The sequence below is a fragment of the Schistocerca piceifrons genome, chromosome 1 (assembly GCF_021461385.2).
Source record: "Schistocerca piceifrons isolate TAMUIC-IGC-003096 chromosome 1, iqSchPice1.1, whole genome shotgun sequence".
Lineage (NCBI taxonomy): Eukaryota > Metazoa > Arthropoda > Insecta > Orthoptera > Acrididae > Schistocerca > Schistocerca piceifrons.
The window spans coordinates 1,207,714,786-1,207,737,165 of NC_060138.1; the positions used below are offsets into that span (position 1 = coordinate 1,207,714,786).

At 42.3% G+C, this 22,380-nt stretch overlaps 1 protein-coding gene and 1 pseudogene across 2 annotated transcripts in view; one reads left to right on the forward strand and one right to left on the reverse strand.

Moving 5' to 3' along the window:
- LOC124802581 (EF-hand calcium-binding domain-containing protein 4B-like) overlaps positions 1 to 22,380 on the forward strand; it is a 774,205-nt gene that overhangs the window by 435,257 nt on the left and 316,568 nt on the right. The window lies entirely within an intron of this gene.
- LOC124727443 lies at positions 2,172 to 2,289 on the reverse strand (annotated as a pseudogene).

The window sequence follows — 22,380 nt, forward strand, 5'->3', positions numbered from 1 at the left end:
CTCACTCGTAGCCTTTATGGTTTCCCTCCCCACCTCAGCCGTTTAGCTTGAAAGCATGGGTGAGCCGTTTGGATGTCTTGTAGGGGACAAACAAGTCGCTTTACGTTCTCTCCCAAGCAGTAGTACCAGCAGCCATTAGAATCTCACATTCCACGTATTTTTGGAGCCACAAAGAGGGCTCTCTGAACGAGCTTTAACGAATCATAGGCCATCCCGCCTCGTTCAGGTTGTCTGCTGAAACAGCAAGCAGCTTTCGCGGCTTTTCTACCCATCCTCATTTGTTAGTGGAGCTGATGCCATTTCCCTCTTCTAAGAAGTTGAGCCTCCACTCTGAATAAGGACAGAGGTTGACTTTGTGCCGGAGTGTCGTGTTGCAGGCCTCGGCCGGTAAGAACGTGTGTTCGTAGTGGACACGAAAAACAGCAAACTTCAAAGCATCATCGCTTTCTTGTTCCCATGTAAATTCTTTGCGCATTTTTCTACTTACTGAATGTGAAATGTACTTAATTTTGAGCCGCTTTGGACTTTGTGATTGTCCTTTGTCCGTTATTCAGTATTCATACACGTGGGTCCACGTTAAGTAACGCCTATCGTGCTTAATTTGGATCAGTATTGCCTCTGTTGATTTTCCAACCTGGTCTGTAACTCGTGTGCCTAATGAATATTTCCGATCGAGTAATTTTCCGGAGACTGATGTTGTTGCTTTGTGTAAGATCTTGAGACCACGTGGCGAGTGGCTCACTCTTTGTGACAGTGGAATTACGTGATAGATATTTGTGTTCATCATAATAATAATAATAATAATAATAATAATAATAATAATAATAATTTTGCTTCCAAATGATCCGAGAATCGCGTGAAGAATTTTCAATAAAGCCACGTAAAAATGCGGACGGATGTCCAGTTCGTTCTTTTGACCCTCGTGCGGGGAGTCCTCCTATCAATATAGTTTGCACGCTAATTATCCCCAGTTCTTTGCAGTCATTATCGTCATCTCGCAACGGTCAAGCTCTCGCATGTAGTTCCCTTTTCCCATGTAATCATTTTACGTAATTTTTTTTATTGAGAGAGACGAAATGAAACGTCGTGTGGCTAGGGCCTCCCGTCGGGTAGACCGTTCGCCTGGTGCAAGTATTTTGAGTTGACGCCACTTCGGCGACTTGCGTGTCGCTGGGGATGAGATGACTATGATGATGTTAACACAAGACCCACTCCCTGAGCGGAGAAAATCTCCGACCCAGCCGGGAATGGAACCCGGGCCCCTTTGCACGGCATTCCGTCGCGCTGACCACTCAACTGTCGGGGCGGACATTGAGAGAGAAGTCACTGATGAGATACGTAAGTTTTCATCCAGTTAGATCAGATTACATTGGAAGAGGATAGAGTAGATTTCATGAACTAGTTATTCTTGTCATTTATATTCGAAAGAAGGTAATGTGTGATATATTTGATGTTTGCCTATGACATCTTCTTTTAATGATCATGCCGCCCCGAGGAGATAGAATTTGCAAAGCATTTGTTAAGAATGCCATAAGCACATGTAAAGAAGATAATGAAACTTGCATTATGTCGTCGTATGATCGGTCGGATCTTGTATTACTATTGCGGATTGTTTGATAAATTAGATTAATGATAGGGTTCATTTGTTCTCTGACCCTGCACGACGTATGCATATGCGACAGGCGTGTATGGATGAATAACGTATCATTTCTTCATTCACAGAAAATTATCGTGTCTAATTAGTTGGCACTAAACCAATATTCACTTGATGTGGTGAAAGAGAGTGCGTCATTAGGAGGGTTGTAGAGGGATTACAGTCATCGTAGGCAGTTTCCTCAACCTTTCACGTAAAATTTCGTATCATCTTATGATTGAACAACACTGCCCAATGTGCGTAACGTGCTCTAGAAATCCCATACTGCTACGTCTCACTACCTGGCACCTCTTTGATCACTAAAACTTAACTCCTCCGAACAGGCCATGAAGGCCCAACGGTACTGACCGGCCGCCGTGTCCTCCTCAGCTCATAGGCGTCACTGGATGCGGATATGGAGAGGCATGTTGTCAGCACACCGCTTTCCCGGCCGTATGTCAGTTTCCGAGACCGGAGCCGCTACTTCTCAATCGAGTAGCTCCTCAGTTTGCCGCACAAGGGCTGAGTGCACCCCGCTTGCCAACAGCGCTAGGCAGACCGGATGGTCACCCATCCAAGTGCTAGCCTAGCCCGACAGCGCTTAACTTCGGTGATCTGACGGGAACCGGTGTTACCACAGCAGCAAGGTCGTTGACCTTTTATCACTAGCACCTGTAAATATTGAAAATCGAGTTCAGCATTTCTGGTTTTGTTTTGCTATTCAAATTTCTGGACAGTGAAATATTCTTAAACTGTGCCAGTGACAAAGATAAAACTACGAAGAAAAAATTCTCTGATATGACTATATATTGAGATAAAACGTAATGTGTATTGTAATGACGTCACTATTTCGGAGAATTTGGTTTCTTTGCTGTTCGTTACGTATCTTGAAGGCCTCACGGAACGATCTATACTAAATTGAGTGATAAGATTTCGGAATGTCGGTAGAAAAGATTAAATACAGTTTGTGCTGGGATTCTAATTACTGTAATCCCGATCGCTACCCAGAATTCTACCTCGGTATTGCTGCTTTTAGTTACTACACATAATCCGCTTACGTCAGATGATCAAACATGCACAACAAGAGATTCGTCCATTCGACGGGGATACACACAAATCAGAGACACTACTGCAACCCCGGTCACCTCGCAGTAATAATTGCGGTAGCCTTTTTAAATGGATTTTAATCAATTATTTGTTTGCAGTTTGGCGCACCGCATTTGCTAATTGTGGCTATAAATTCCATACACAATTATCAGCCGTCGATGCTTGGAGTTACTGATTAAGTGGCACCCTTTATTACTGGCGGCTGATTAAAATTAACGCCACGTGGGGCAGAACGGGTTGCTCGACCCTGGTCGCCGATCGCTGGTACGTAAGAGAGTTTGACAAAGGGCAGGATGGTTTACTGCTGCGGAACTGCACCTTGCAGCGCCAGACCTTAAGATAATTTGCAGCGCAGGTTGAAGCTGGTAGTCGGTTATAAGAAACTGTGATCCAGACGGTATTTGTGTATTTATTGTAACAGCATGGCGAATCATATGGTAAACCTGGAATTCTCAGGAAATTACATTGTACATGAAAAAATCGGAGAAAATCTCAGGGAATTTCAGGAATTTCATAAAATCTCAGGGAATTTTGTGTGTTTAACTTACCAATGAAGTTTAATTCTAACGGCTTTTATAAATCACAAACTTTAAAATACTTGGCCGGCCGGTGTGGCCGTGCGGTTCTAGGCGCTTCAGTCTGGAACCGCGTGACCGCTACGGTCGCAGGTTCGAATCCTGCCTCGGGCATGGATGTGTGTGATGTCCTTAGGTTAGTTAGGTTTAAGTAGTTCTAAGCTCTAGGGGACTGATGACCATAGATGTTAAGTCCCATAGTGCTCAGAGCCATTTAAAATACTTACTATTTCAAAGCGTGTTAACAATTTGAATATTATTCCACATAAATTATCAATATGTTTGTTTATCAATAAATCTTCTGCTACCAGTCACGATTTTCTTTATTTACATTTCGCACGACGCGTTTCGGGAAATGATCCCATTTTCAAGTGTGTTTTTGTGTGTATTATGCCGTTTCTATTGAAGTTGCCAATGTGTGAGAGTGCTTAATTTCGTTGACTTTTACTGCAATATTTAAGTGTCAGGAAGTCGTTTCTGAAAGTATTTGTGTGGACTGTAGGCATGTATGGAAGTGAAACGTGGACGATAAATAGTTTAGACAAGGAGACAATAGAAGCTTTCGAAATGTGGTGCTACAGAAGAATGCTGAAGATTAGGTGGGTAGATCACATAACTAATGAGGAGGTATTGAACAGAATTGGAGAAAAGAGAAATTTGTGGCACAACTTGACTAGAAGAAGGGATTGGTTGGTAGGGCATATTCTGAGGCTTCAAGGGGTCACCAATTTAGTATTGAAGGCAATGTGGAGGGTAAAAATTGTAGAGGGAGGAGAGATGAATACACTAAACATATTCAGAAGGATGTATGTTTCAGTAGGTACTGGGAGATGATGAACCTTGCACAGGATTGAGTAGCATGGAGAGCAGCATCAAACCAGTTTCTGGACTGAAGACCACAACAACAACATATGCCATTTCTATTGATGTTGTGAGAGTCTGCTTGATTTCGTTTATTGCAGTAAAAGTCAACGAAATGAAGCGGAATCTCACATTTGATAATACTGCAGTAAAAGTCAACGAAATGAAGCAGACTCTTACACATTGACAACATTAATAGAAATGATATAATACACACAAAAACGCACTTCAAAATGGGAATCATTTCCTGAAACGCGTCGTGCAAAAAGTAAATACAGAAAATAGTGACTGGTAGCAGAAGAGTTATTTATAAGCAAACCTATTCTTTTCACAGTCGCAGGCTTTCAAAAACCATTTACAATGGATCAAATCAGATAAGTTATCGATGTTTAAAAACTGCTGTTAGTATAGCTCAGCTGAGAGGAAAGAAAATTCATCATTATGGTACGATACCCTCCCCCCTCCCTTCCTCCCACACTCACCATTAATTTATCAGGAGCTGCTTGACACCATCTTCATTCTCACACCTGGAATTTTCAGAAACTTTAATTTCAGGTCTGAGTAGCCACCCTGTATAAGGAACGAGATCACTGTTCCTGGACATGGCGCCAGTTATGACAGGGCAGACTTACGGCCCGGCAACTGGCAATGAACATGTCGGAATCGACGGAGCTGGTCGGCTTTTGCCGTACTTCCGTCGTGAGCATCTATATAAAGTGATTCAAGAACGGCAAACTCGTGAGTAGGCGAGAAAGTGTTGCACGTCCACACCTAAGAACGTGAAGTGGGGGACTGTCCCACTCTGTACAACAAAATACGCGTTGATTGTGGCAGATCTGACGAGACAGTACGGCGCACGTGCAGACGCAAGTGTTTCGGAGCGCAACGCTTAACCTCGGTACCAGACGAGCCCTACCCATTTCCATGTTGAACTTACGATGTCGGCAATTACAATTGCAATGGACACGTGATCATCGAGATTGCACCGTAGTTCAGTGGCAACACGTCTCCTGGTCGGATGAATGAAGTTCCACGTTACACCAGGTCGGTGATCGTGTGGATAAGCTATTATCCAGGCGAATTGCTGCTGCTCGAAACATGCATCGCGCCACCGACACAGGACGGTGGGGGCAGTGTTATGCTTCGGGGGAGATTCAGCTTCCATAGGGACTACGATAGCAATGAAAGGCATCATGACACCTCTGGACAAGGCGAGCGAAGTTGCGGGCCACCCGTATCCCTTCAAGCTTGACGTGTACCCCGACGGTGATGGCAGCCATGAGGCCAGATTCGTGGGACAGTCGTTTGAGGAGCATCACACCACATTCTACTGATCTGGAACCGATAGAACACATCTGGGATGCTGTCAGCGGCCAGCTCCGTGTCCACAAACCACAAATTATTGCAATTGTGTGACTCCGTAGACGTCTGGTGCCACATACAACCGGAAACGTACCAGGGACTTGTCGACATCATTTCACACAGAATCGCTGTTGTAGTCGTTCCAAATGGGAAAGAACACTGCTGGTGATCATAATATTTTGTCTCATAAATGTAGGAAGCGCTTGCGATTTTGGAATTTTATCTATATAGAATGTGTTTTATGTTCTAATTTGTGCTTTGCAGTTTACCATTTGTAATCGTGACGTTGTGTGGCTATTTTACAACGGCTGTTCGGAAAGTAACTTCCGACGCTCTGTGTTGCAGGGAGAAGTGGGTGGGTATGTGAAACTTCCTGGCAGATTAAAACTGTGTGCCGGACCGAGACTCGAACTCAGGACCTTTGCCTTTCGCGGGCAAGTGCTCTGCCATCTAAGCTACCCAAGCACGACTTACGACCCGTCCTCACAGCTTCAATTCTGCCCGCGAAAGGCAAAGGTCCCGAGTTCGAGTCTCGGTCCGGCATACAGTTTTAATCTGCCAGGAAGTTTAATATCAGCGCACACTCCGCTGCAGAGTGAAAATCTCATTCTGGAAACATCCCCCAGGCTGTGGCTAAGCCATGTCTCCGCAACATCCTTTCTTCCAGGAATGCTAGTTCTGCAGGGTTCGCAGAAGAGCTTCTGTGAAGTTTGGAAGGTAGGAGACGAGGTACTGGTAGAAGTAGAGCTATGAGGACGGGTCGTGAGTGGTGCTTGGGTAGCTCATATGGCAGAGCACTTGCCCGCGAAAGGCGAAGGTCCCGAGTTCGAGTCTCGGTCCGGTATACAGTTTTAATCTGCCAGGAAGTTTCATATTAGCGCACACTCCGCTGGAGAGTGAAAATCTCATTCTCGGATGGCTGTGTAATTTTCAGCACAACTGCGCCTCCGGCTCAGTGGGAATGTGGCCGTGCCTTGGAGAAGTTACTTCGCTGTTCTTTGCACAGTGACATTAAATAAACATAGCCACTGTCAGATAACGCCGCCTCTTGTAAAGTACGTGCTGTAATGAATTTTCTGTAAAAGGGAAGGAAGGAATATTCTATCAATAACGCCGCCTCCCGTAAATTACGAGCTTTAAAGCATTTTCTGTAAAAAGGAAGGAAGGAAGATCAGAGATTAATCGTGTTGACGTCGAGGTCATTAGAGACGGAGCACAAGCCAGTATTTTTTCAAGGATGGGGAAGGAAATCATACCCTTTCAAAGGAACCGTCCCGGAATTTGTCTGGAGAGATTTAGGGAAATCACGGAAGGCCTAAATCTCTATGACCGGACGCAGATTTGAATTCTTCATTGTTCGGAATGCGAGTCCAGTGGACTAATGACTTTATTCGGTATACATCTTCTGGGTACGAAAAACAGGAAAGCTGTCGACATTCATAGACTTCTTCGTGCAGTAGACGCAGAGAACATTATTAGTGTTAGTCTTGTAAGATAAAGGTGCGTTTTTTCCGGGTTAGTCAAATAAGAGAAGTGGACGACTATCTGTTGCGACATATGATTACAGAATTATCAGTCAGTTTTACTCAGATATCATGAACAGTATTTACGAACTCATGACTGATAAGCTTGGTTATCACAAATTTTGTACACGACAGGTCCGAATGCTGCTGACTAATGTCTACAAAACGAAGAGGTTCGGAGCCATGTTGATGTTTCTGATGCGCTACGACGAAGATGAAGAGGTATTTCTCTATTACATTATGACAAGGGAAGAAACACGAATTTCATACTTCAACATGGAGAGAACAAAACCAGTAAATGCCAGTTTTAGAGTTTTACAAATGTTGAATCTGCGGAAAAAATTAGTATTTAAGTCAACATTTGTAAAACTCTAATTCCTCTGTCTCAATCCCCACCCTATGGGGAGAGAGGGAGAGTTTTAGTTTTAGTGAATCAAAATTTACGAAGTAAATAAGTATCTTTTGTCTATTCGTAACCATTTGCCACACAAGAATGAGAACATGGATTTTCTTGAATTACAGCGCCAGCTACCAAGAATCAAAACAAATCTTTAAGGCAAAATGTACGTAGTTTTTAAAGTAGAGTTTGATTCTGCTATAAAAAATGGGGGTTCCCATTTGAAATTTTAAAGTTGTCTCCCGTCCCACCCCCAGGGGGCTGGGTGTCGGGCTAATTGTAGAACCCCTCGAAAATAATCAACTTTGGATTCTACACATTTCTTCATGTGACTTATTTTTCGAGTTACTGTGGTTTGTCAACTTAAAATTTACACCCTGTATACAGTAACAGATTTGAACATGAGGAAGATAATTTTTTTCATAACAGATTTATTAAGCTATCCAGTTTGAAAAATTTATGTATCATAAATATTTCTATTGCTTGCGAACAATGCACTTGAGGTTGGCATTTGCAAACTATAAAAAGTAAACATGATAGGCGCCCTAGTATCAGGAAGGTAAGTATAATACATTACATACTGACGGAATAAAATCACGACACCGAAGAGTAATTAATGTAGAGTAATGAAATTTCGAGAATACAGTTGTATAGGTAATTTAACATTGCAAGTTCGTAGGTTAATGTAAGTGCGAGATAAGCCATTGAAAATGTGAATTTCTGGTACACTAATAACCGGTGTAACGGCCAGAACGTTGAATGCAAGCATGCATTGTGTAGTACAGGTGCTGAATGTCAGTTTGTAGCATGGAGTTCCACACCTGTTGCACTCGCATTCAGGATGACGCTGGAGTTGTTCGAAGATGTCCCAAAAGTGCTCGATTTGAGACAGATCTGGTGATCAAGCAGGCCAAGGCAACATGTCTACACTCGTGGAGCACGTTGCGTTACAACAGCGGTATGCGGACGAGCTGTATCCTACTGGAAAACACCCGCTGGAACGCTGTTCATGAATGGTAGCACAACAGGTCGAATTACCAGATTGACTTACAAATTTGCAGTCAGAATGTGTGGAAAAAGCACGAGAATGCTCTTGCTATCATACGAAATCGCACTCTGGACACGAACTCCAGATGTAGGCCAGTGTGTCTAGCATGCAGACAGGTTCGTTGTTGGACATCATCTGGCCTCCTCCTAACCAACACACGGCCGTCACTGGCACCGAGGCAGAACCAGCTTTCATCAGGAAACGCAACATATCTCCATCCTGCCCTCCAATGAACTCTCCCTAAACACCACTGAAGTCACAGGTGGCGGTGGTTTGAGGTCTTTGGAACGCACGCTACAGGGCGTTTGGCTCCGAGCTTTCCTCGAAGTAACCGATTTGCAACAGTTCGTTGTGTCACTGTGGTACCAACAGCTGTTCAAATTGCTGCTGAATATGCAGTATGATGCGCCAGAGGGATACGCCGAACGCGATTGTCTTCCCTCTCGGTAATGCCACGTGGCTTTCCAGTGCCCGGTCTTCTTGCGACCGCACATTCACATGACCACCGCTGCCAGCAATCATGTACAGTGGCTACATTCTTACCACGTCTTTCTGCAATGTCGTAGAAGAAACACCCAGCTTCTCGCAGCCCTATTGCACGATCTCGTTCAAACTCAGTGAGGTGTTGATAATACCACCTTTGTCGCCTTAAAGGCATTCATGACTTATATCGACTCACCATGTCCAATCTCAAAGGTAACTGAAGCTCACCACCGTAACAGCGAATATTTAAAGCAAACCTGATTGGAATCCTCATAGAGGCTCCATTAGCGCCACTCCTATGAGACTGGTGCGAAATCTGAATTGATATCATCTTTCAGAAGTAGAAACACGCCTAACAACTTTCGTTTATGTCGCAAACACCTTCTAGGTGTTGCAGTTTTTTTCCATCCGTGTTCATGCTTGGATTTTAAAAGACATTATATTTCTGTTTTTATTTACGAGGGTTGTCCAGGAATTAAGTTCCGATCGGTCACGAAATGGACACCGCAGTGAAAACCCAATGAAGCTTTGCACAGATGTCTTGGGTAGTGTCCCTAGTATGACTGTCGATCGTATGAAGACGCTTTTTTTCAGTTGTGAGCGCACTGTGAGCGAGTAAAGGTGCCTAGAAGAACGATGTCTCCCGCCAAGTAGGAGGGCCCACTGAGAGGCTTCGCCTCACTGAATGCAACCCACCTAACACAACTGCCACGCACTTAGTTCTTCGTGGAAATTCTCAGCCGCACTCTGCAGGGGTAGTGAAGACGCTCCTGCGGCCTTTTCGATGGGAATTGTTCGATGACCCACAACACAGCCCTAACTGGATCGTCCTGAGTATCATGTCTGTTCACGTGAAACGCTGGATACTAAGACAACACTTGGGCGCAGGCTACGTGCTATAGACCAGCGTAGACAATTATCAGATGGCTGCCTTCAATGACGATGGTGTTGGAAATTTGGTATAACGTTCCGACAAATGTCTTAAGTCGGAGCGGCGACTATGTAGAGGAGTGTCTGGAGAATGTAGCTAACTCTTGCAAATAAAATGTTTCTGATTTTCGCTGTGGTTTCCATTTAGCGACCGATCGGCACTTACTTTCTGGACAACCCTCGTATTTATGTTTTGGCTGTAGCCAAACTGATTACAGTTCCTCTTCCTTATTCTCATGCAGTTAATGTTTTCCTTCGCACACTAACATTATTATAACGACTGAACAAGGTGGCGCAGTGATAAGCACGCTGGACTGATTTTCGGGATGTCAGCGGTTCAAATCTGCGTCCAGCCATCCAGATTTTAAGTTTCCGTGATTTCCCTAAATCGCTTAAGGCAAATACCAGGACGATTCCTTTTAAAGCGCACTTCTGGTTTCCTTCCCATCCTTCGTTGTCCGAGCTTGTGGTCCGTCGTTAATGACCTCGTTGGTGATAAGACGTTATACTCTTATCTTCCCTCCTTTTTTCCATTATTGTAATGAGCTTTTTATATTAATAAATATCACAGGACTATTTTTGTAGGTGTCAGTTACTAATGTGGGACGAACATAACTTTGCAGTAGGACATACTCAGATGCGTAGTTGATCGCTTTTCATTTTATGGTGGCGACTGGTCTGCCAGCGATGACAGCTATTACTGTCACGTCTAACAACAAGTCGGTGCGTTCCCCACTTAATATCTCAGCCCACCCTTGGAATTTCTCAAACGCCAGCCTGCGTCAGTCCCTGAGCTTGGCCCATTCGGATTCATTTCACATATAGCATAATTGGTGAAGAATAAATACGCAAAGAAGTGGGATACGGAAGTACTAAGGAATGAGGAGATACGTTTGAAGTTCTCTAACGCTATAGATACAGCAATAAGGAATAGCAGAGTAGGCAGTACAGTTGAAGAGGAATGGACATCTCTAAAAAGGGCCATCACAGAAGTTGGGAAGGAAAACATAGGTACAAAGAAGGTAGCTGCGAAGAAACCTTGGGTAGCAGAAGAAATACTTCAGTTGATTGATGAAAGGAGGAAGTACAAACATGTTCCGGGAAAATCAGGAATACAGAAATACAAGTCGCTGAGGAATGAAATAAATAGGAAGTGCAGGGAAGCTAAGACGAAATGGCTGCAGGAAAAATGTGAAGACATCGAAAAAGATATGATTGTCGGAAGGACAGACTCAGCATACAGGAAAGTCAAAACAACCTTTGGTGACATTAAAAGCAACGGTGGTAACATTAAGAGTGCAACGGGAATTCCACTGTTAAATGCAGAGGAGAGAGCAGATAGGTGGAACGAATACATTGAAAGCCTCTATGAGGGTGAAGATTTGTCTGATGTGATAGAAGACGAAACAGGAGTCGATTTAGAAGAGATAGGGAATCCAGTATTAGAATCGGAATTTAAAAGAGCTTTGGAGGATTTACGGTCAAATAAGGCAGAAGGGATGGATAACATTGCATCAGAATTTCTAAAATCATTGGGGGAAGTGGCAACAAAACGACTATTCACGTTGGGGTGTAGAATATATGAGTCTGGCGACATACCATCCGACTTTCGGAAAAGCATCATCCACACAATTCCGAAGACGGCAAGAGCTGACGAGTGCGAGAATTATCGTACAATCAGCTTAACAGCTGTTGCATCGAAGGTGCTTACAAGAATAATATACAGAAGAATGGAAAAGAAAATTGAGAATGCGTTAGGTGACGATCAGTTTGGCTTTAGGAAAGGTAAAGGGACGAGAGAGGCAATTCTGACGTTACGGCTAATAATGGAAGCAAGGCTAAAGAAAAATCAAGACACTTTCATAGGATTTGTCGACCTGGAAAAGGTGTTCGACAATATAAAATGGTGCAAGCTGTTCGAGATTCTGAAAAAAGTAGGGTTAAGCTATAGGGAGAGACGGGTCATATACAATATGTACAACAACCAAGAGGGAATAATAAGAGTGGACGATCAAGAAGGAAGTGCTCGTATTAAGAAGGGTGTAAGACAAGGCTGTAGCCTTTCGCCCCTACTGTTCGATCTGTACATCGAGGGAGCAATGGTGGAAATAAAAGAAAGGTTCAGGAGTGGAATTAAAGTACAAGGTGAAAGGATATCAATGATACGATTCGCTGATGACATTGCTATCCTGAGTGAAAGTGAAGAAGAATTAAATGATCTGCTGAACGGAATGAACAGTCTAATGAGTACACAGTATGGTTTGAGAGTAAATCGGAGAAAGACGAAGGTAATGAGAAGTAGTAGAAACGAGAACAGCCAGAAACTTAACATCAGGATTGATGGTCACGAAGTCAATGAAATTGAGGAATGCTGCTACCTAGGCAGTAAAATAACCAATGACGGACGGAGCAAGGAGGACATCAAAAGCAGACTCGCTATGGCAAAAAAGGCATTTCTGGCCAAGAGAAGTCTACTAATATCGAATGCCGGCCTTAATTTTGAGGAAGAAATTTCTGAGGATGTACGTCTGGAGTACAGGTAGTGAAACATGGACTGTGGGAAAACCGGAACAGAAGAGAATCTAAGCATTTGAGATGTGGTGCTATAGACGAATGTTGAAAATTAGGTGGACTGATAAGGTAAGGAATGAAGAGAGTCTACGCAGAATCGGAGAGGAAAGGAATATGTGGAAAACACTGATAAGGAGAAGGGACAGGATGATAGGACATCTGCTAAGAAATGAGGGAATGACTTCCATGGTACTAGAGGGAGCTGTAGAGGGCATAAACTGTAGAGGAAGACAGAGATTGGAATACGTCAAGCAAATAATTGAGGACGTAGGTTGCAAGTGCTACTCTGAGATGAAGAGGTTAGCACAGGAAAGGAATTCCTGGCGGGCCGCATCAAACCAGTCAGTAGACTGATGACCAAAAAACTGGGCTGCTATCTCCCATCCCCTCTAGCGCTGTTCTAAGAGAAAGACCACACATACTAAAAACTCTCTCTTCAAGAAGCATTTCTGACTAACGCTCAAAGTTAATCTGTCAGCAACGTGACAATAGGTTTCAACACTGCAGGGATTTACTAAGTATGGTGCTATTGGAGGTGATATCCCGTTGCCTTCCTTGATCATTTGAACGCACATACACAGCTAGTTATAAGGAGACCTACAGTTTAACCTGGTCTCCCAACTACGGTGCATCACAGCAGTTATCACATTAACAAACATAGCCAGAGGTAAAAGAAGTGATAAGTGACAGTTAAAAATCCTAGTACTGACCGAGGAGCGAACCAGACAGCTCTGGATACGTAGTTTGGCTTTTCATTACCAAACTAGCGAGCCATTAATGCTGAATTTGTTGTTATCATCTGAAAAGTCCGTATCCACTTGAGTCGTAAATGTACTAGACTTTAGGCTCATCCCCTGGGCATTGTAGTCCTTCTTTCGTTTGTGCTTCATTCCTGCAGTATTCACAGGCTCGGCATTGTTACAATCGGATTTGGCATTGTTAATTTAACCAGGACGGAATCAGTGTACCCCAGCTGTCTGCGTCTAGAGTAAATCATGAAACAGTGTGAACATGTTGCAGATGTCTGCAAACCGTGGTAACTGAGGCGGGACGTGGGGACCAGCTCGGTATTCACCTAGTGGGATGCGAAAAACCGCCTAAAAGCCATATCCAGGCCCTCGTCGTTAAACCGCCGGGCGGATTCGATCCGGGACTGGCGCGCCTACCCGAGTCCAGGAAGCAGCGCGTTAGCGCTCTCGGCTATCCTGGCGGGTCCATTGTAGTCCTCATCTACAGGCCAACAAAAAAGAATTTGGTCGCTTCACGTGGACTCAACTCCAACAGCTCTATTTGGAAAGCACTTTCTGTGTCGTTGAAAAAACATTGTTCTGTGCAAAAGACCCGAATAAATCTTTCACTCGTCCTCTTTGAAGATCACACTCTCACAGCGTTTTGCGATGTGTGGTGTTATTTTCAAAGTAAAGACGGTAACAATACATTTAATAGGATTAATATCGATTTTCCAGAGTTACAACCGATTGATGCTAGCATTATATAAACAGTTTTGATGTTTGATGGTTTTTGCATACTTTGGGAATCTTGTCATCTCTGCAGTTAGGGATGGGAAAAAATCGTTTTATTTTTTGTCAAATTCGGTGCTACTTTTTTGTCAGATCGATGTTACTTTCTTCCCACAGTCAGTGTTACATTTTTGCCCGATCCTGTGTAACTTTTTTGCCAGATTCAGTATTTCTTTTTCCAAATTAGGTGTAATTTTTTGCCACATTCTGTGACTGTTTTACCAATTTCGATTTTTATACCGATTCTGATGTTTTTTGGCAGTTTCGTTATTATATTTTTGCCAAATTCGGAGTCATTTTTTGCCAAATTTAGTTTTATTTTTTGTCAAATTCGGTGTAATTTTTTTGCAAGATCCGGTGTAGCTTTCTGTCAGATTCAATGTTTCTTTTGCCAAATTAGGTGCAATTTTTTGCCAAATTCGCAGATTTTTTGAGAATGACACTCTCGGTGATTTGGCTATTCAGGTGCAGTTTTTGATGTCAGACCACATTCATTAATTATCAGTTCTGTAAAGTGATTAACTGTCGTCCTTTAATTTACTTAAATTTTAAACTTTTTTCTTCGGGAAAATGACAAATTTCACGGTATTTCTTGAAAATCGCAGATTTCGTATTATTTCCCCAAAGAATCGCCAGTTTCACAGTATTTTTCCCGATATGGTTAACGTGAAATTTTCTTGTCCCTATGTATAATGTGTTATGGATATTCTATCCATTATTGCCTCCACTACGTTTTTCCTTTAATACTGCTTTCAGCCTCAAGTTAATTATTCACTGATGCTCTACCAGATACACTATTAATCGTCCACTGTTCGGCTGAGACCCTTCCCTAGACTTCTTTTCTCATCTAGACTTTTTAATACCCCCTATGGATCTTTAAAACTGCGTTATATCAAACTCATTGTGTTTTCTTCTTCCTTTTCTTCATCCAAACGTGTTTCAACCAGTATCTATCATCTTATTTCTGTAAAAAATGTTGTACAAAGTACGTGGTTGCTTTTCTGTTTTAGGCCTAGAAACGGTAACTTTTAGAATTTTTAATTGCTCACCTGAAACCGCATTAATCTTCACACAGGCGTAGAAATATGTTTGAGTAAAGAGCAAAAAAAGCAATAGTGTTTTGCAGAAAGTGAAATTGCTGAAAAACAAAATTTAATTCCCAAAAAGGAGACACAAAACAACAATAGGTGCTTCCAACTCCAGCAAGATAATTTTTTCTAATGATCTACTTGTAATTGTATCAATTTTCTCTTTACAATCTTCGATAACAACACATTTTAAATGCTCTTCTTCTCTGGATTTACCACGGTCCATATTTCATTTCCAGTCAATGCAATGGTCTAAAAATTGCAGGCAACTGTATTTTCTTCCGTGGTTACACAATTCAGTATAATACTACGTCGTAGAATTCTTTCACTTCTTCGACTACTCTGTCAACGTAAAGTTTACTTTCGCCTAAGTTACGATTGTAATTTCATCGTCTTCAGCTGTGCTTAATTTTTTCTTCAGCAGTAGTCTGTGCTAAGTGTGATGTCAGTTCCATTCAAAAGATCATCTTAAGTCATCCACAAATGCTACCACGAGCAAACTGTTGCATTCCTATTTGTTCCCCTTAGATTTTGTTCACTTTCCACTGTTTCTTCGATGAAAATGTCGAGTAGAAGTAGTGATGATCTGTAATCGTACCTTAAATAAACGTGTCTTCCTTAAAGTTGCATTTCTTAATCTGCCATTTGGATTTTGCAGTTGTAGATTATCCTTCTACATCTGTACTTCTACGCCTACCTTCGATGGCTTCTGAATACCTTATCCGCCATTTTAGTGCGTAACCGGTAATCTAGGCCGGCAGTGGAGTAGAAAGGTATCTGCCTGAGCGTAATATCAGAATAATGTACATTTATATTTTTTAGTTTTTTTTAATTTTTTAATGAACAAAGTAAGAGAATATGGACTATCAGACCAATTGTGTGATTGGATTGAAGAGTTCCTAGATAACAGAACGCAGCACGTCATTCTCAATGGAGACAAGTCTTCCGAAGTAAGAGTGATTTCAGGTGTGCCGCAGGGGAGTGTCGTAGGACCGTTGATATTCACAATATACATAAATGACCTTGTGGATGACATCGGAAGTTCACTGAGGCTTTTTGTGGATGATGCTGTGGTATATCGAGAGGTTGTAACAATGGAAAATTGTACTGAAATGCAGGAGGAGCTGCAGCGAATTGACACATGGTGCAGGGAATGGCAATCGGATCTCAATGTAGACAAGTGTAATGTGCTGCGAATACATAGAAAGAAACATCCATTATCATTTAGCTACAATATAGCAGGTCAGCAACTGGAAGCAGTTAATTCCATAAATTATCTGGGAGTACGCATTAGGAGTGATTTAAAATGGAATGATCATATAAAGTTGATCGTCGGTAAAGCAGATGCCAGACTGAGATTCATTGGAAGAATCCTAAGGAAATGCAATCCGAAAACAAAGGAAGTAGGTTACAGTACGCTTGTTCGCCCACTGCTTGAATACTGCTCCGCAGTGTGGGATCCGTTCCAGATAGGGTTGAAAGAAGATACAGAGAAGATCCAACGTAGAGCAGCGCGCTTCGTTACAGGATCATTTAGTAATCGCGAAAGCGTTACGGAGATGATAGATAAACTGCAGTGGAAGACTCTGCAGGAGAGACGCTCAGTAGCTCGGTACGGGCTTTTGTTAAAGTTTCGAGAACATACCTTCACCGAGGAGTCAAGCAGTATATCTCGCGAAGAGACCATGAGGATAAAATCAGAGAGAGTAGAGCCCACACAGAGGAATACCGACAGTCCTTCTTTCCACGAACAATACGAGACTGGAATGGAAGGGAGAACCGATAGAGGTACTCAAGGTACCCTCCGCCACACACCGTCAGGTGGCTTGCGGAGTATAGATGTAGATGTATATAAAATGTGAATAATACGGGATCTAGCATTGGTCCTTGGGGCGCCGCAACCAGAGTTCACCATGTTGCTGCTTCTCGTGTAGAACGGAGGAGAGGAGGTATTCCGGTCACGAGTCCTGCGTGAAGTAGGAGCGCAGTAGTGTGTAGCTCCCTGTGGAGCGGAGCGCGAGGGCATGCGACGCCGGTCGTGACGTAGTAGACGGAAGGAGAGGCATTTGTTTGCGGCGGCTCCGCCCCGGCGCTGTACACGTGGAAGTGGGGGTGGAAGTGGGAAGCGCATTCCTTAATTAAGACGCCTCCTCTGAGAGATCGGCTGCTGGCTGCGATTCGCCAAGACGACCGTGTGCGGCGTCCTCAGGAATCCACTTGCCTGGTGCAACGTTCAAACAGCAGGCAGAGAGGAGGAATGTTTCGTCGTGTGGCTGGCGCTGATTTTGATATATACGAAGGGCGTTCAGTAAGTAATACAGCACACTTTTCTTCCTATAGAACAGCATCAAATATGTGAAAAAATATAATATAATATAAAATATAAAAATATAATATAAAATGAAAATATCGGCACTCTATGTTTCCGTTTCTATATCGATATATATAGTAGGGAACATCTCGCTGATATACGTCGATATTTTCCGGAAAAATAACGATAGTTGATATTTCTGCATGAGGGCTAGTACTTACCTCTGCGTCAGCAAACTGTGCATAGTTAAATTTTTCGCAAATTTAGTACAGACCGTAACAGAAGAAGGGCATATCTCAGTGATAGCGGTTTACGCTTCTGAAGCAGGGGAAAAAGGCGAAAGAAAACAGTTTTACAAAATACTATAATCTTCGTACTAGGCTGTTGGCAGTACACCTGATGGTAGGTAACGTTCTGCAGGCATCCGCCAAACCCAAACTATTTCATCGGATTGCCACAGGTTATACCGCGGTCCTTCACTCCAAATCACTCGTTCCCAATCATCCACTGCTCAGTACACAGCAGTGACGTCATGAGGACCTGCTCGACCATTGTACGCGATTCATGTAAGTCCCTGCGCACAGTCATTGTACTAGCCAGACTGCTGATAGTAGTTTGTAACTCACGCGTGATCCGTATCGCTTGTGTCACGCTTTTCTTTTTCCTTTTTCTTTTTTTTTCGTCCACCGCCGTGATCGACTGTGGTCCCTGTCTGTCAGTATATGAGTCCTAGCTGGTCTTGGCTTGGATGTGCTCGTTCCTCCGAACGTTTCACTTCTCCATCACATCACCAGCTGTCGGCTTGGGCTATTTCAGAAGGGTTGAAATGTCCCTGACGGATTTCTTATCCAGGTCACATCCAGTGAATAAGCCAATTGCGAAGTCGATGAACTCTCCTGACATGCCCATTCTGCTGTTGTTGCTTATCTGCTGACAACATGAAATTCACCGCCTCTTTTTATACTCATGACATCTAGTGGTGAATTCCGCATTACACAGGATTATGTGGATACTTCTGATCAGAAACAAACCACGTCAAAAAGAATCACGAGAGGCCACAACGACTAGTAAACTTGAAATTTGTGAAAATACTTTAATTTCCAGCAGACGTTACCTCAAAAGACCGCAATTTCCAGTAGTCGCTTGTGAAAAGATCCTATGTTTCAGCAGACGCTGCCACGTTACTGGTGCCGCAAGTACCCCTGGCATATTCGGCTGCCCGCGCAGCAGGCAACGCTGTCGGGTAGTCAGAGTCACAGGTGCAACTGAGAGGGTTCCTCCTAGAATCTGCACCCCTGTTCGTTACGAAACAGTGTCACAATATTTGCCACTGACCACAGTGTCAGTGATACTGTAGGTTAATTATAGCACAGCCAAACGTCACAATGACTCCTTGCGAGGTCAAAACAGGTAATGCTGTCGCACAAATGTCTAAAAGAAGAAGAGTGAATTGGAAATGATTTTCACTGCGGAATTAACAATGTTCTGAGGAAGGTAACAGTATCCGGCGATAGTGAAATATGTGTATAATAACTGCTATTTTCACTTTTTACATTTGTAATTTCAACAACTTTGTTTCACTAGCCATCTTCCTGTGCAGCAGTAAAAGAATATTCGGTTTTTAAACGGAATGAGTTGATTGTACAGATGTATTCACATTTAAGTTGCCGTAATGTCAAATGCATCTTTAGTTGATGTTCTGGAGTTGTATATAGATTTATTTTTACTTATGTTAACCTTATATTTAGAACACATACCGTCATAATATTGTATTTCCACATTAAGAAAACGATATTTACGATTCTGTTTGATGATTCCGGACTTTTCTCTGCCTGTGGGCGTTGACTTGTTTGGATATCGTGACAACATTTGAGATAAACGTAAAATTTATGGAATGAATAAATTCTCAAGACTGAAATGAATGGATTGACATGGGATGACATTTGATGTGGGTCATATTGAAGTGGCAGAGACATAAAGTGAGATCAGTGCAAAGTGTTCAGATATGCTGAATCTGCTGTGCAACGGACATATAGTGACAAATGAAAATCGTTAGTTTTAAGAAGAGACCCCAGTTCAGATCATGTAGGTCATATTATAATTGCCAGTTTCGGTCAAAATAGGCTATCTACAAATCTAAAATACGAAACGAAGAGAAGCTATGTTCCGCTTTGTAAAACTGTGATCTTAAATGTGTCTTGTTCACAAAATTATAAAACATGACATTTGTTTCCATCTGCACAATACAGCTTTTCTGAAAACTGAAATTCTGTACCACATCAGGATTCTAACCTGTGTATCCTGCATGTCGCGAGCTGATGCAGCCTTAATATCTTATTCATTTTACCTTCAACAGTAGATTTGATAAAGAATGTGCAGTAACAAGAGTAAACTTGAATCCCTGACTGGGTAAATATACGTGACAAACTGGGAATGAAAAGGATCAGGAATTTTCAAACACTTTAGGTTGAAGTTCAGAGTTCCAATAATGTCATAACTAACTTATATTATGTGATAATTCAGGTTAGAAAAACAAAGAGCGTTTAGCCAGACGCAATCGACCGGATATCCAGTGTTGCCGGCTATCGATCTTTGAATGTCGAGAACGGTCGATACATGAGAGTTATATTGAAAACTTTATGGCTGTGAGCACATGTTCTCCTGAAACTCTTAATTTTGTAAAGACAACATTGATTTGTCGCGAGCGTCGGTGGGTATCTTGTTCATTTAACGTATTGAATAAAGTCAAGTGAATGTTTAGAACGTTTGTAAAAGTAACAGGTTGAATATTTTTTGAGTCATCACTCTTGTGACTCTTAGACTGGCGAACTCCTGTTCAAATGGTTCAATGGCTCTGAGCAGTATGGGACTTAACATCTGAGGTCATCAGTCCCCTAGAACTTAGACCTACTTAAACCTAACTAACCTAAGGGCATCGTACACATCCATGCCGGTGGAGGATTCGAACCTGCGATCGTAGCGATCGCGCGGTTCCAGACTGAACCACGTAGGACCGCTCGGCCACACCGGCCGGCCGAACTCCGGTGCCAGCTTCTTCATAACTGTGTAGCACTTGAAGCGTACGTTCTCAGTTATTTGCCGGGTGTTTTCCAATATCTATCTTCCTATCGCACAATGGAAATTATTCCGTGATGTCTTAACAGATGTCCTACCATTCTGTCCCTTCTTCTTGTCAGTGTTTTCCATATGTTCCTTTCGTCGCCGGTTCTCCAGGGAACCACGCCATTCCTTACCTTAAGAGTCCACCTGATTTCCACCAGTCTTCTGTAGCACCACGCCTCGGATGCTTCAGACGTCTTCTTTTCCGGTTTTCCCACAGTTCTTGTAGCACTGTCATACAATGCTCTGCTCCCAACGTACGTTCTCAGAAATTTCTTCCTGGATTAAAGCGAATATTTGATTCTAGTTGAATGATATTGGACAGTAATGCCGTTTTCGCCACTGCTAGTCTACTTTTTATGTCTCCTTGCTCCGTTCGTCATGGATTATTCTGCTACATAGGTAGCAGAATTGCTTAACTTTACTTACTTTGTCATCGCCGGTGCTGACGTTAAGTTTCTCAATGTTGTTATTTCTGCTACTTCTCATTACTTTCGTCCTTCTATTTCGACCTAGTTCCCATTTACTATAGGAAAGCCCAGCGCTGTGAATAACAAAACTTTTCTAAGCCTAGACAGTCTGTCTCATTGGTGCATTCCAAACAACATATCACTGCAAGTTTTTATCAATAATTTTTTTTTTTCAGGTACGTGTCGCCAACTGCAGTGCACCCGGTGCTGAAACGCTAAGACTCCAATCGAAACAGGCGTGGAGACAGCAGAGTATTTAAAGTAAGTAAGTCCGGCTCGACAAGTGAATAAAACCTCTGTGGGGAGTTTAAAAGGGACTAATGGAATTATGGAACACGGTGATGACTGTGAATTGTCTCCTTACCGAGGAATTGTAGATTTTGATAAGTTTTCGACTAAATGTCAACAGAATGAGACCTAATATTAGAAGAGTGGTGTGCCTTTTCGAATTTTCGCCTCTAGCCACGCCGGTAATAAAAGTTCAGTATATTTCTTTCTCCATTTTGAGATGATGACATTCATTTTATGTATGCTGCGGTATATTTCTGAAATTACAAAAATTATTCTGTAAAAGTAAAGATTTTCCAAACATACAAAGCTGTTCAAATGTAGAACATTGTCATGTAACTAGGAACAAATATTCTATTCAAATTTAAAAGTGTTGAGAGCGAAAATATCTTGTGAAAATTGTATTTATTATCCTATGTGTTACATTATTACTTTAGTATCCTATGTGGTAAGGATCCCATACCGCGCAGTTTCTTTAATGGATTTTTTGCATCTTCTAAATGTTCTGCCAGAAAAACGCCGTCTTTGGTCGCCTTCCCCACAGCATTGTCTACATAATCGTCCCAACAAAAAATTGTTTGGGGAAATTGAACAGTTTCTCATTTTGTCCGTCTCAGTTTCATTAATACACAATTTTTGCTGCGGTGGTTGCCGGTTTCGGTCTGACACACCCATTCTCAGGCCACACACCTTAAAATTATAAAGCACATGTCGTACAATAATTTAATTTTATCCATATTTTGCCGCTTCAAACGTGACTGTACTCAATACACTCGAGGTATGAATTAAAAAACGCCTTTAGTCGCAGCTTTTCTTGTTTTATTCAGTACACGATGCATTTCGGACCCTGTGGCTCCATCTTCAGCTGTAATTCATCTTAATACATGATTTATTTGTTCTCTTGAATGAGATGAAATGCATATTCCTGTCACGAAAAGGTTTAATGTTAGGTTTCAAACTTCGCAAGTTAAACGCGGAAAATATGTGCGAAATAGTGGAAAAGATGAATAGTATAAACTTACCAAATCAGCCAAGAAAAGCGTTTTCAACGTTTTAGTAACAGCATAAAACTTATTTGGTAAGTTTACACTTT